Source organism: Gambusia affinis, linkage group LG07 (assembly GCF_019740435.1).
Source record: "Gambusia affinis linkage group LG07, SWU_Gaff_1.0, whole genome shotgun sequence".
Lineage (NCBI taxonomy): Eukaryota > Metazoa > Chordata > Actinopteri > Cyprinodontiformes > Poeciliidae > Gambusia > Gambusia affinis.
Genome location: NC_057874.1, coordinates 22,560,299 through 22,573,694, shown reverse-complemented (window position 1 = coordinate 22,573,694; position 13,396 = coordinate 22,560,299). Strand labels below are relative to the sequence as shown.

The following is a 13,396-nucleotide window of genomic DNA, read 5'->3' as shown; positions in this document are numbered from 1 at the left end:
GCTTTATGTGACTATAATACAACAGACTTTCTTCAGACTGAGGCTTCATCAGAGTCACTGTAATACAGAACCCTACAGGATATCTTTCCTACCCACAGGCGTCACCATCTGAAACCACTCTGACAAAGCTTATGTAGACAAAGAAAGGCAAGCTTTCCTAGTACTATTGTCAATTCAATCACGATGTACTCCTTGGAGGAGGTACATACTGAAGACCCAGGAGAAGGTGATTCAATCACTGTGGCAGAGGCCTGAGAAAAGACAGGACACCAGGTGTGGATAATATGTGGCCTGAAATGCTGAAGAATCTGGACATTGTGCCTAAAATGGTAGTCCCAACTTAGAATAAAAACAAAACAAGAAGAAGCAGGACAGGAGAATGTGTGTGACGATCTATTGAGAATCAGAAAGAGAGACTCTGACAATAAAATCTTGGAATCGGGAGGAGCAATATGGTTTTTGTCCTGGCCGTGGAAAATGGGATCAGTTTGTCTTTTTTCACAGAATTCCTAAAGGGCTCACATGAGTACGCTTCTCCAGTCTACATGTACTTTGTGGACCTGGAGGAAGCCTGCGACTACATTCCACAAAGTACATTGTATGGGGTGCTGCATGATTATAGAAAATCTGGTTGTCTTCCAGGAATTTCTGAAATCAAACTTTTCTTATTTTGCTGTCAATAGAACATCTTTTAACCTTTCGGTTACGTTTGTTTCTGAGGTACCGCAATAATGATCGTGGGTCAATTTGACCCGGGGAGTGTTTAATCCTGCAATGGTGTCAGAAACCAAAAAATTCCTCCAAAACATTTGTGTATATGACTATTAACTCCAATACTAACAATTTCAATCAATATTTGTGCAATGATGTGAGTGCACCTATTAAGACAAATAGAAAAAAGTTTCATGCAAAAAAAAATACTCCCAAGTGTTCAAAAAAAAAATAATTAACTTTAAAACTGGTCAATTTGACCCAACATATAACAGGAGGGTTAAATTCTGTGTCCCACAATACAAAAATACTCTAGATTACATTTATTGAATTAATAATGTACAACCTCTGAGATCACATGACAGGGTCCTCTCTGCAACATCCATCTCAAATCCCATGCAGCTTTTCCACCTCCCAGTGTGTATATTTTTGCTGCACATTGAGACTCTGAGGGTGTTTTACACTGATTCTCAAGAGGCAAAAGTCTATTTATACAGGATCTTAAAACAGGGTAGTCTAACTGGTCCAACATCCCAGCTCCACCCTTATAGCAGCAGCAGCTTAAGGTGGCAACGTTGACACACAACCACATGATAGTCCAATCTAATCTTTTAATCGCTTCAGTTAGTTCATGTCTCCGGGTGAGATGGGCCAAGCTAGGAGTAAGGATGAAATATCTTCTGCAGAAATATGATACAATCCTGGAACACATGAGGCAAAATACACACATACTCACGCCTACACACCGTGCCACTCCACCCCACCCCCAGAGTGTTATGGCGAAGTCCCATGTATCTGTGGGTATTAACAGATCAGCACTGAGCAGCCGCCACCCTGCTTTTAAGTCTTTTCTTGAGGTAGTGCTTCTGAAGCCTTCTGCAGAGGAGGATAAACGCGCAGCAATCCCCCAGGCCCAGTGTCTCTTCAACCCTACTCACTTCTGTCTTTGCTGTACCCTCCTTCTCTTCCATTCCTCACTTATCCCCACTTTCCTTCAGTTCCTCATTATTTCTATCCCAATTCTTTTGCTAAGGATTTCATGCTTTCTGATAGGCTCTTTGTCCCTACCTTTCCTTTGCTATTTTTGTGTCTCTTTATCCATTTTTCCCTTTGGTTTTGTGTCTTTGCCATTCTTGATTCTTTGCCCTCATCTTTTATTTCACTCAACCTCAGTAATGAACTAGACTTGAAGCTCATCACCAAAAAGGGGAAAAATTACATGTTATAAAACCTTACATCCAGGACCAAAGGCTAAATTCTAGGACTGAGGGCTTACCATTCAATCACCACTCAGATTCCAGATACATTGCCCTCTAAATAAAGTAAAAAAGTTACTACAGATGAAAATTAGCCTTTCCATTGCATATTAATGGCCATCTCATTCAGCTCAGCATTTCTCTCTTCACAGTGGGTTGTATACAGCAGAGACAATTTCCGGTAAGCTTCATAATGTCAAGATGGAGCATTACATCTGTTACAGCCGAACGTTAGCGATTGGGTAAAATTGAAAATGTCAATATTGCCGTCCACTAATCAATTGTTCCTCAATAAATGAGGGTTAAAACTCTGTATGAATCAAAGCTAGATTAAATTTTTTTGGTTATACAAATTTATTTTGGTCCCAATGATTAGTGATTAGCAAATTTCTGTAAATGAGCAAATATAGAACATGTACCTGATGTAGCTACACACATGACAGTAAATTGCAAAATGCAAAATGAATTCAATTTTAATCACATTGCATGTCACGACAATAAGTACATAGAGCCTGATCACAAATTCATGAGCACAAGGGATGACTAATTCCTGCACTAGTGAAAACAAGAGTATACTGCAAATTTAAATGTGCTTCTGTTTGTGTCATTCGCTTTGACAGGTCACAGATTCAATGTGAGGTGCATGAAAGGGTTTAGTGCTCAACTTGAACATTATGAGATACTTTTTCTTTTGTGTCTAACCTTCAAGCTTCTATTCTTTTTTTTTTCTCCCCTCCAGGGGGTCTTTTGTGGGCTCTAGTGTCCCTTATATGACAGTAGGCTGACAGGAAAGGGGGAAGGAGAGGGGGAAAGACATGCGGCAAATGCCGGTCGGGTCCGGGAATTGAACTCGCGACGGTTGCATCGAGGACTCAAGGCCTCCAAATGTGGGTTGCGCTATCCCCTACACCACCACAGCACGCCCAACAAGCTTCTATTCTGAAACATTTTTCTTTCGTTTGGATGTTTCTTGCTACTGCAATTGTCTTGTTTAAACAAGACAATAAAATCAATGTTTAGGCAGTGAGGTTGGTATGTTGGCACACTATTTATTTATTTAGTGTGAAGTGACATTTATTTTAAATGAAATAGATGCTTTGCACCAATTTGTTAATACCTACTTCAAACATCATTATGAATTTGAGCTGTCTGGTATGGCTGGTGCTTCATTTTGATTATATTGATTGTTCACTAGTATTTTGTAACAATTATCCTCAAATTGAGTGAACTCAGTTCAGTAATTGGGTGACATTTGAAGGCAATTTATAAAGCTGGATTTTATTTAGGGGTATTAACATGAACAGGGCTGAATGTCAATGTGTGCTATACTTTTCAGAATTTTACTTGTAAAATGTTTAGAAAACCAATCTATCGTTTTCCCTTCATATGCACTATTTTATGTTGACACAATTCATAAATTTGCTATGAAATTCATTTAAGTTCAAAGGATATGGATACTTTTGGATGGTACTGTATAGGGAGAATTTCTGAGGGGTCCCAAATGATTGTACAATTAAGCAAATAATTGAGAGAATTAGTTATTTTGACATTGATATTCTACCAAAACAAGGACAAAATGAGCTAATCACATATAGTTTCAACAATTACACCATCTATGCAGAAAGTGCATTTCTTTGAGAAACCAATGAGAGTTTATGTGATTTATTTGTTTTTTACAAAATAGAATAACTGCTGTGCTTGACATGGTCTAGGTTACTGAAAACAGAAAAAACACAGTGAAATTTAGGTATTTTTAAATGTAATCCTTATCAAAAACAAGCGATTTTATTTGTGACATGCACATATATATAAGTAATCGTTTTGCAATCCTAGCTCAAAAATTGATAGATAAACTTGAAGACAGACAGTCAGGCAGATGAAGGAAGGCTAAGTAGGTTGAATCCAAATTAAGCTGATCAGAGCTCACTGAGAGATAATCTAGTTATGTGCATAAAGGACTTCCCCATGGCTATAAACACATCAAGTTATGACTCAATGTGTGTGGATTTGTGTGTGATCGCATGTATTTGTGCAAATGTTGTAAAACAAAGCATGTGCAAACTGTTTTCTAATGAGTAATGTTTGTATCCATACATCCAAATTCAAATATATCCATAGACTAAGTCTCAAAACTTGTCCTCTGTTTTCTGCTCTACTTGCTCACACTCAGAAAGGAAATCTGACTTAAGCAGGTGACTTAAAGGACAGCCGTTTATTTGCAAGGAAAATCTATGCTAACAAGTTAAGCTATGGAATTTGGGTTAGGTTACAACTGAACAGAACACAATTCAACAGACAAACTCAACATTTTAGGGCCACAACAGAGATTTTAACTCTTAACTGCTAATGTCAGTGTGCACTGAAATTTGTGTGGAAAGACATAATTACTCAATTGGAGTTATCTGGAAATGCAACGCCAGATTGAATACCCAAGAGCAGTGTTTCCCAACCCTGGTCGTCAAGGCACACTGCCCTGCATGTTTTAGGTATTTCCTTGCTTCAGTGCAGCTGATTTCAATTGATGACTGATTAACAGGCGTTTGTTGAACTTCAATCAGTTGAATCAGGCACATTAAAACAGGGAAACCTCTAAAACATGTAGGACAGTGTGCCTTGAGGACCAGGGTTGGGAAACACTGCCCAAGAGGACTCCACTGTAGACAGAAAATTATAAAAACGCTAAACTGAAATTTGCCAAAAATGCCTGCTGAGAAGCCCTAAATGTTTCATCAGGTCTTTGTTTACCAGAAGAAAAATAAAACTTTTACAGAAAAGAAAACTCTACCAATGGTGAAACATGGAGGGGGCCGTTTGATTTTGAGGATTTCTTTGTTACATTCGGTACAGGAAACCTGACATTCACCATGGTGTAAAACATAGAGCATAAAATATGTCTGGAAGCTCAGCATCCGTCACAGATCATAAGCCTTCTAAAAAAATACATCAGGCTGTTTTTAAACCCACTAATTAACCCAGAAGATAACCATATTTATCAACAATGCAAAGACCTAATAATTGCTATTTGCAGCGACATCTCTCACAACCAAAAAAGTGAGCCACGTTGCCTCTTGGCAAATGTCATTGAGCCCAGCGATCTAGTTAGAGTAATGGAGGGCAAACCAATGACTTAATATCTATATTAAAGGCAAACCTTTAACACAAAGACTAAAATTCCATCTACAAATAAAACCTACTTATTCCAAATCAAAACTAAGCAACAACAATTTAACAAAAACCCGTTTGCATATTCACAGATCCTTGCATATTAACTAAGGTCACCTCGCCACATTACTGTATTCATGTAAACTCTCTGACAAGGCCTGGTGATGAGAAAATGTTCTATTCAAGCATAATTGTCTTGCCTCCAATGAATACACAAATAGTGTATAAGGAGATGAACAAAGTCACCATTGTGAAGATGACCTTTAAAACAGTTACTGTACATTTGCTAAGAAATATTACTAGTGACAATGAATCCATTTTTTCTAGAGCCAGTAAATACCCTTATATTTATCTAATGGTAAGAACGCATATTTGTATTATAGGGAATTGGGATTTCTGAATTCAATCAAGGAAGTTAAATAGTTACGCACTCAGGGCTATAAAGAACAGGGCAGAACAGGGCTTCGGTGCAGAAAGACAGACTTATATCACTGAATGAGAAGCATCTGGTCAGTACAGATGCAACAGCCAAGTAGGATTATCTCTGTTTTGGAATCAATTAAAATGGCACATTTGTGTGATAAGTTTATTTGAGAACAGAAACACTTGTGAAAAACATAGTGTATTCTAATATCAATTTTGTATTTATTTCCAAAGATTTAAAAAAAACCTGACTTAGATTATGTAAGCCATATTCAAAAGTTTGAGTGATTTTACATTTCTGTTTTTATTGTAATATGTCTTGTAGATCTAGCTCCCGCTTACTGAGATTTGCCCAGCATCCTCTATAGTAACCTAAAGCCATTAGGTAAAGGCATCCCCATTTTATATATGATTGCAGACCAATGTAAAGTCCAGATAGACAGAAGATTATCTAGATATTTAGGCATGTTCAAGCAATCAGACTTAAAATACTGTAACTTTAGCTTGCAAGAAATGTGGCAATAAACTTTTTGAAATCTGTGCACTATTACCTCCTCTGCCACTGCAGGAGCAATGCTCATTAGAGTTCTACTTGAACCTCAGTGAGATGTGGTTAATCTGAATTTGCTTAAATGAAAAAGCATTTTAAATGGTGCAATGAATGTGGAATAATTGAAGTTAATAGCACATGAAGGCTTAGAAAGACCAGCCTCCTTGATGAAGAGAAATGTGTGCAGTGTTTAAAGCTGATAAGTAAACAACTAGAGTTCAGTTAAGAGGTTGATGGGCTGGAAAAAGCAACATCTTTCAACCCTCTGTGAAAGGCGGTCAAACTGATGATATGTCAGAATGGCCTTCCAGTTTGTTTATCTGCAAAGGTTCCTTTCTTTGTCTCTCCCCTTCCATCTTTGTCTCCCTGTCTACATGACTGTCTGTCTTCCTCAACTGTCTGAAAATTGAAGACTGCAGAAAGAACAGCCCACAAACGGCTTTTCAAAAACAGTAGAATGACAATGGGGCTGTTAAAGCCACTTGGCCTTCCTAATGCTCATCCTATTGACATTATTGATTTCCCTTTCTGTTAGCAACTCTCATAGCCCTCCAGAAAAGAGACTATTCACTTTGCCCCATGGTGATGGTCAGCAAAGTCAGTTTCAATAGATACAACACAAACCATACTGAACACACATGCCCACACACACACATCCTTGTACTTCTATACAGACTGAGGAATTTGTAATGACTTCCATTCATTTTAGGAACTGAATTTATGCCTAATAGAGACATTGTTACTGAGCCTAACTATTACTAGTTTATTCCTAACCCTAACTTTAACCAAAACCTAATTCACACCATACTTCTAAAGCTAACTATTAGAGAACAAAAGACCTGCAAAAAAAGGTTCTCACTTTCCTCAAATTTCCTCCCTTTGTTAGTAAATACTGTGAAAGTGGTCCTCTATAAGTACACACACACACACACACACACTGCCAAGGACCGAAATAGTTTCATGTTCAAACACAGTGGGGACCAAAGTCCAAACTTCAAACTCTTCTCCTATGATGTTCTGCCAGTCAAAGGAGAGAAGAGCTTTCTCTAAGCACAGCAAATATCTTGTCCTTTTGCCTGTCTTCCTTTTTCACTTATTTTTTTCATGGCAGCCTGAGGCTCTGACCTTGTTTAATGTCCTCCACCTGACTGGCCACTCAAGCAATTCTTCCCACTTAATGAGAGAATGTCACTTGTTAGCCTGTGCCATTAGCCCTACCTTCAGTCCCTAAATCCACCTGACATATTATGCCAGCTCTGTACAAAATAGTACTATACTGACAACTGAAAAAGAAAACGAAACCAAATGTAGTGAAACAAAGTAGCACACTTAAACCAGCGCCCAAATTCAGCTGAACCCACTTACATCATTTTAAATGAGGCTGTTTTTGTTCTTGAAGCCTAAAGAAAGTGGAAATATATTTATGAGAAGGAGTATTTGTCAGGATGAAATGGATTTTAGGAGAAACTATTTATTAAATCAGATAAATGTCATTCATGTCTTTACTTATCACATAGTTTTTTCTAAGGTTTGATACAATATCCTGTCACAAAAGAGAACAAGAGTGAAATGACAAGTCTTACACTATAACAGCTAAAGAGAATGTCAAAATAATTCAGTCGTTAACAGTTTCTCCTTTTCACATTAGAGCACTGGGCTTTACATGTCTAAGCACTTCTGTTTTTTGTTTTTTTTCCTGGGTTTTCTGGTTTTCCCTCAGCCCTGTAGTAAATCAGCCTGACATCAGTCTGATATGGATGTAAATACAATCACCATGTTTCCATGGATAATAGTGATCCCAGATGTGGAACTTTAATTAATTGGCTGTTTTGCCATACTTTATCTTTGAAATGTTGCTTTAATTCCTCAAAATGATTAGAAAAGATGAAAAGCAGCTGGACCATATGTTTAGAAAACATTTTACTGCTTTATTTTTTCTTCTTCCTAATCCTGTGATTTGCCAAGATGCTGGCAGAAGCAAATTCATCTGCTTTGGTGCCAAGTCTTGAGTTATAGTTGAAAGATAACCAAAAATCTTAGACATATCCACAAATGGGTGTGTGGAAAGTGCATTAATGATAAAGTTTTTGGGAAACCAGGAGCCTATTTAACTGCATGACCTTACTATCCTCATAAATAATTTCAGTTTTAATCTTTAGTTTTAGTGAAGCTTAAGCTTGTTAATGGCAAGTTCACAGAGAAAAGAGTTTGAGATTGAAAGTGAAACCTTTTACAGTAAAAATGCCCAAATCTACAGATTTGTTTTTAAATTTTGCATTTTTCTTTTAATGGAGCAGTGGTAAATGTTTTTGTAATGCTTCTGTGGTAGGAATACTGTAAATGGATGACTTAAAATAAATAATTACACTTTGATGATTGTATAATGTTTTAGACCTTCAACATAATGATATTTTTTAACAATTCTATTATATTACCAGAACAATTTCTAACATCAATTTGGCAAATAAACAGGAGCATTAACAACACGTTGTGAACATTTCTAACTTGGACACACTCTAAAAGTCTGTCTTTCTAGTTAGACTTCACCTCCATTGAATTTGAGTAACAGGAAGGAATGTCCTTAAATACATCACACATCATCCACTTGGCTTTTAACTTCTCAGAGTCATAAGTACAGATATAGAAATCTTTTTTTCCAACCACAAAATCAGGTATGCTTGTCTTAAAAAAAGACAAGGGAACTGATTTTGATATGGTGACCTTTAATTGACAGCAAACACATAGTATTTTGACTCTCAAGAGGTCTCATCTTAAACAGCTGGAGTCTTAAAGGAAAAAAATAAATCTTGGCATAAATATGAATTTGGATGAAAAGGATGGAGCTAAGATTGTTTGGGACTTGATTTTGCTTAAAAATGTCATAAGGTGTGGTTTTAAAGTAGGACCAAAATGCAAGAGCAGCAGAAGCAGAGAGTTGATGATGAATGTTTAATATATAAAATGATTAACAAAACTTAGAAGAATCACAGTGAGCCAGGGTAGAAACAAAAAGTAATCCACAGCAAAAAGAGCCAACAAGGAAAAACAGACAAAGAAGGGGAAGGTACGCAGTGAGGAGAGGCTGAGAAAGAGGTGCTCAAGTTTAATGCAAAAACAATGAACCTGGGCTGGTTAGCTAACTGATAGCAGGTGTGAGGGAAGAAAGCAGAAGTCAAACTGAGGAGAGGGGAAACGAAGAGAAAATGTGGCACAGGGGGCAAAACAAGAAAATGAATCTAGCAGCAAACCAAACAAAACATATTAAAACTAAAGTAACTAGACAAGAAATAAACATACAGAGCTAGAATCAGTAAGCACCGAACTGAAGAGAAACAGGAAGATTATTCTAACTAAACTAAGGAACACAAAATAATAATGAAACTACAATCAAATCAAACTACACAACACCCTAAAATCCAAACAAAACTTTTTTTTTTCTATTTTGTCATGCCAGATCCAAAAATTCAGACTATTTCATAAAATTTGATGTCATAGTTTGGATTTTATCGTACAAAAAAAAATGATCTAAAGCGTATAGTCTGAAAACTCCTAAAAATGATCCAAATCAGCCATTGCCATCAGTAGTCTTCCAAGCAATAAAACGGTATATATTGTATATTATTTATACTAAGTGTACATATTTTTCTTTGTCTTTTGATGTTTAACAAAATATTAGATGGAAAAACAATATTCTAAGCCTTGAATAAATCTTTTTATTCAAGATATATTGAGTAAATACAAAGAAAAGAGCACAAAAGCAGACATACCAAGACAAAATAACAAGACATAGGCCTAAACCAGGGATGGGCAATCCTGGTCCTCGAGGGCCGGTGTCCTGCAACTCTTAGATGTCTCCCTGGTCCAACACACCTGAATCCAATAGCTGAATCACCTTCCAAATGCAGTCAGGTTCACCAGAGTCCTGCTAATGACCTCATTATTTGATTCAGATGTGTTGAAGTAGAGATACATCTAAAAGTTGCAGGAGACCGGCCCTCGAGGACCAGGATTGCCCACCCCTGGCCTAAACTGAAGCATTCAGGCACCTATAGCACCTTATTTTTTAATTTTATTTTTTCAATTTTTTTCTCTTAAGAGTACAGAAGAGGATTAGGGCCACCGAAAAAGTAAATAAATACATAAATCTGACTTTAAAGTCTGAATTCTGACTTTAACCTCAAAATTCTGAGATTAAAGTCAGAAAGTCAGAATTCAGACTTTAAACTCAGAATTCCGACTTTAATCTCAGAATTTGGATTTAATCTCAGAATTCCGACTTTAATCTCAGAATTCTGACTTTAAACTCAGAATTCCGACTTTAATCTCAGAATTTGGATTTAATCTCAGAATTCCGACTTTAATCTCAAAATTTGGATTTAATCTCAGAATTCCGACTTTAATCTCAGAATTTGGATTTAATCTCAGAATTCCGACTTTAATCTCAGAATTCGGACTTCCACATTGTGGAAAGAAAGTCAAGTCCTGTTTTGTAGTTTACCCTCAGGGACAAAGCAAATATGTGTGGCAACAAGAACTTAACACTGCAGATGTACCACAGCATCATGATGTGGAGATTTTGTTTGACAGGATAGAGAGGGAAGTTGCTCACAGCAATAATAAGAAAATCTACAGTATAAGAGGTGGCAAAAGACTTGAAACTCAATTTAATGTTCACTTTTAGTAAGACAATGGTCAATATACATGCAGAGTACACGGAGAAGAATGAGGTAGATTAAGACAAATTCAATTGCTAGAATGGCTCCCCCACTTTGTAAAACTTAATTTATATTTCAAGTTTTGAAAACTGTAATCTAACTCAGCTTCAGCCATGTTGTAAAGAAAGATGGCAACAACATGTCTCTAGATTTGCAAAAGTGGTTAAAATATACCCCAAAATATTTCAACTGTAGAAGTAAACTTAAAGTGTTGACACTGTGGAGTCAAATACTACTGCATGACACAAATTTTAATTTCTAGAAGTAAATATTTTTTAATCCACAAACAATTGTTCTTACACAAAACAATTGCAAGCTATTTTCTGTTGGTCAATCAAATACAAATCCAATAAAATACAGTGAAGTCTTTGGTTATATAGTTCAAGATGTATACAAAAAAAAAAGAATATTGTTAAAACCTGTCAAAAAAGAAGGGCAACTTATCTGGTACTTGCTGACATATATTCAGGCAGGATTAAATAAAGAAGCTGCATCTGTAATGTAAATGGAGATGAAAAGAAGAAGAAAACAATCAGGCAACCAAAGGATTATTGAGAGGAACTCAATTATTAAATTACTCTGTGTATTTCTGTTTTTTGTTTCTCTAGCACACTGCTAAGAAATGTCTCTGTCCCATGAGAGGTGACCTGCATTTGTAGTGTGCTCCCCCTTTAACCTAGCTGTAAGCTATTCTCACCTGTCAAATCAGTGCCAGGATTTGTGTTTACATGTGGAAGGGTGTACGCACGCGTGTGTGTGCGTGTGTGGGCGTGGGTGTGTATGTTTGCCCAGGTTAATATGTTAGTGTGTGTGGGTAAAGATATTGGTAAGTCTTTGTCATAGGATTTGTGTACACATGTTGGGATATTTGTTATTTTCATACAAACAGAAAAGTAATTTTCTCAACTCTGCTAAATGCCCAAAGCCATTCCAGTCAAGATTTAAGTTCTTAGCTTTGAATGCTTTTCTTTCACGTTTTATTTTTGCACAGATACACACACCCATTCACATAAATAAATTGAACATCTGTGCAAGTATATTTGAGAACATAAATATATTTATAACTAATGTATAAAACAGTAAAATGCATGAAATGTTAATTCAAAAGTGTACATTGTATATTTGACAATGAGTGTTTTATAACTGATGTATTTTGTCTGCACATATCATTTAAAAGAGCAAACCTTTAAATATTCAATAATATGCAAAATGTGTAGTTTAGATTAGATCAGACTAAAACTTAAATAAAGCTTATACAATGCATAAATATTACATCGGCTTACACACTGATGCAGAAAAACATAAAGTAAATTTATATGAATATGAAATGAAAAAAGTGACAAATATTACTCACCAAAATAAGTCATCAAAATATTTCCTACAGAAATACTAAACCAAATGTGACCAAAATTTGATACATTAAACTTGCAGGGGTCTCAAAATTCAGTCCTCAAGGGCCGCAGTCCTGCAGTTTTTAGATGTGCCACAGGTACAAAACACTGGAATGAAATGGCTTAATTACCTCCACCTTGTGTAGACCAGTTCTCCAGAGCCTTAATTATTCTATTCAGGTGTGGTGCAGCAGAGGCACATCTAAAAGTTGCAGGACTGCGGCCCTCGAGGACTGGAGTTTGAGACCCCCGCTAAAGCAACACTAACTGCAAGCTAATAAAAAACAATACAATACAAGCACCAACGCAAAACTAACAAGTACAAGAAAAACAAGAATTTAGAGAAAATAAATAGCGTGATGTAAAATCAGACATTTGTAGATTATTATGAATATATCAATTTATCATCATCATCAATCCTAAATAGTTTCAATGACATTGTAACACATCTCCCAAAGTACACAAATCTAAAAAGGCAAAGGATTTGTTTAAATAATGGTCTTATACAGAACACTTAATGTGACTGCTTTTTGATATGGTCAAGTAAAAGTAAACTTACTTATTTATTTAAAATACGTAAGACGGATCAAAGGAACTATTCCACACTCCTTCCCGTCACCATCCTGAACAACACAGAGCCTTCTGTGGATCACTCCCAGTTTCGAAGAACCACACTTTATTACAACCTGGATCTTAAACAAAGACACTGTTCAGAATAAAGAACAGCAAGGACTGTATTTCCTCCTACAACTTAACAAGTACAACATGCAATTGGAGCTGCTGGTTATTGTCTACTCTGTCATCATTCAGTCTGTTCTGTGCTCATCCATCACTGTGTTCTCTTCATTCAACCACAAATCATGACATGATCAGGGTGAAATGAACAATCACATCATACTTGTACAGGTTTATAATCAGGGAAAGGACAGCTAATCTTGCTGCAAACCCTTAGCATCCAGCACACAAACTGTTAAGAGTTTTGCCTTCTGGTTGGCACCACAGTAAAATTGTAAAACATTGGAATTTAAGTGTTCCACTTTTTTACTGCCAAAGTTATACAGTGATATCCAATAAATTAGAAGATTCATTCTAATGATGTCAGATTTAAACTATCTTTTGAAAAGCATAACCTTAAAGTATGTAATAAATATGCTTCTCATTAAGCTCACATTTCTATATTGATTAGTT

General features: G+C 36.3%; 1 protein-coding gene across 4 annotated transcripts in view; it reads right to left on the bottom strand.

Moving 5' to 3' along the window:
- The window catches only part of LOC122833988 (cadherin-22-like), a 162,019-nt gene that overhangs the window by 125,092 nt on the left and 23,531 nt on the right, over positions 1-13,396 (bottom strand). The window contains exon 1 of one of the 4 annotated variants that reach the window (XM_044122021.1): positions 12,172-12,262. The exons of the other annotated variants lie outside the window; for them this stretch is intronic. The gene's annotated coding sequence lies outside the window, so the exon portion shown is untranslated. Of the gene's footprint in view, positions 1-12,171; positions 12,263-13,396 lie in introns of those variants that run through there. 4 annotated transcript variants of the gene reach the window in all.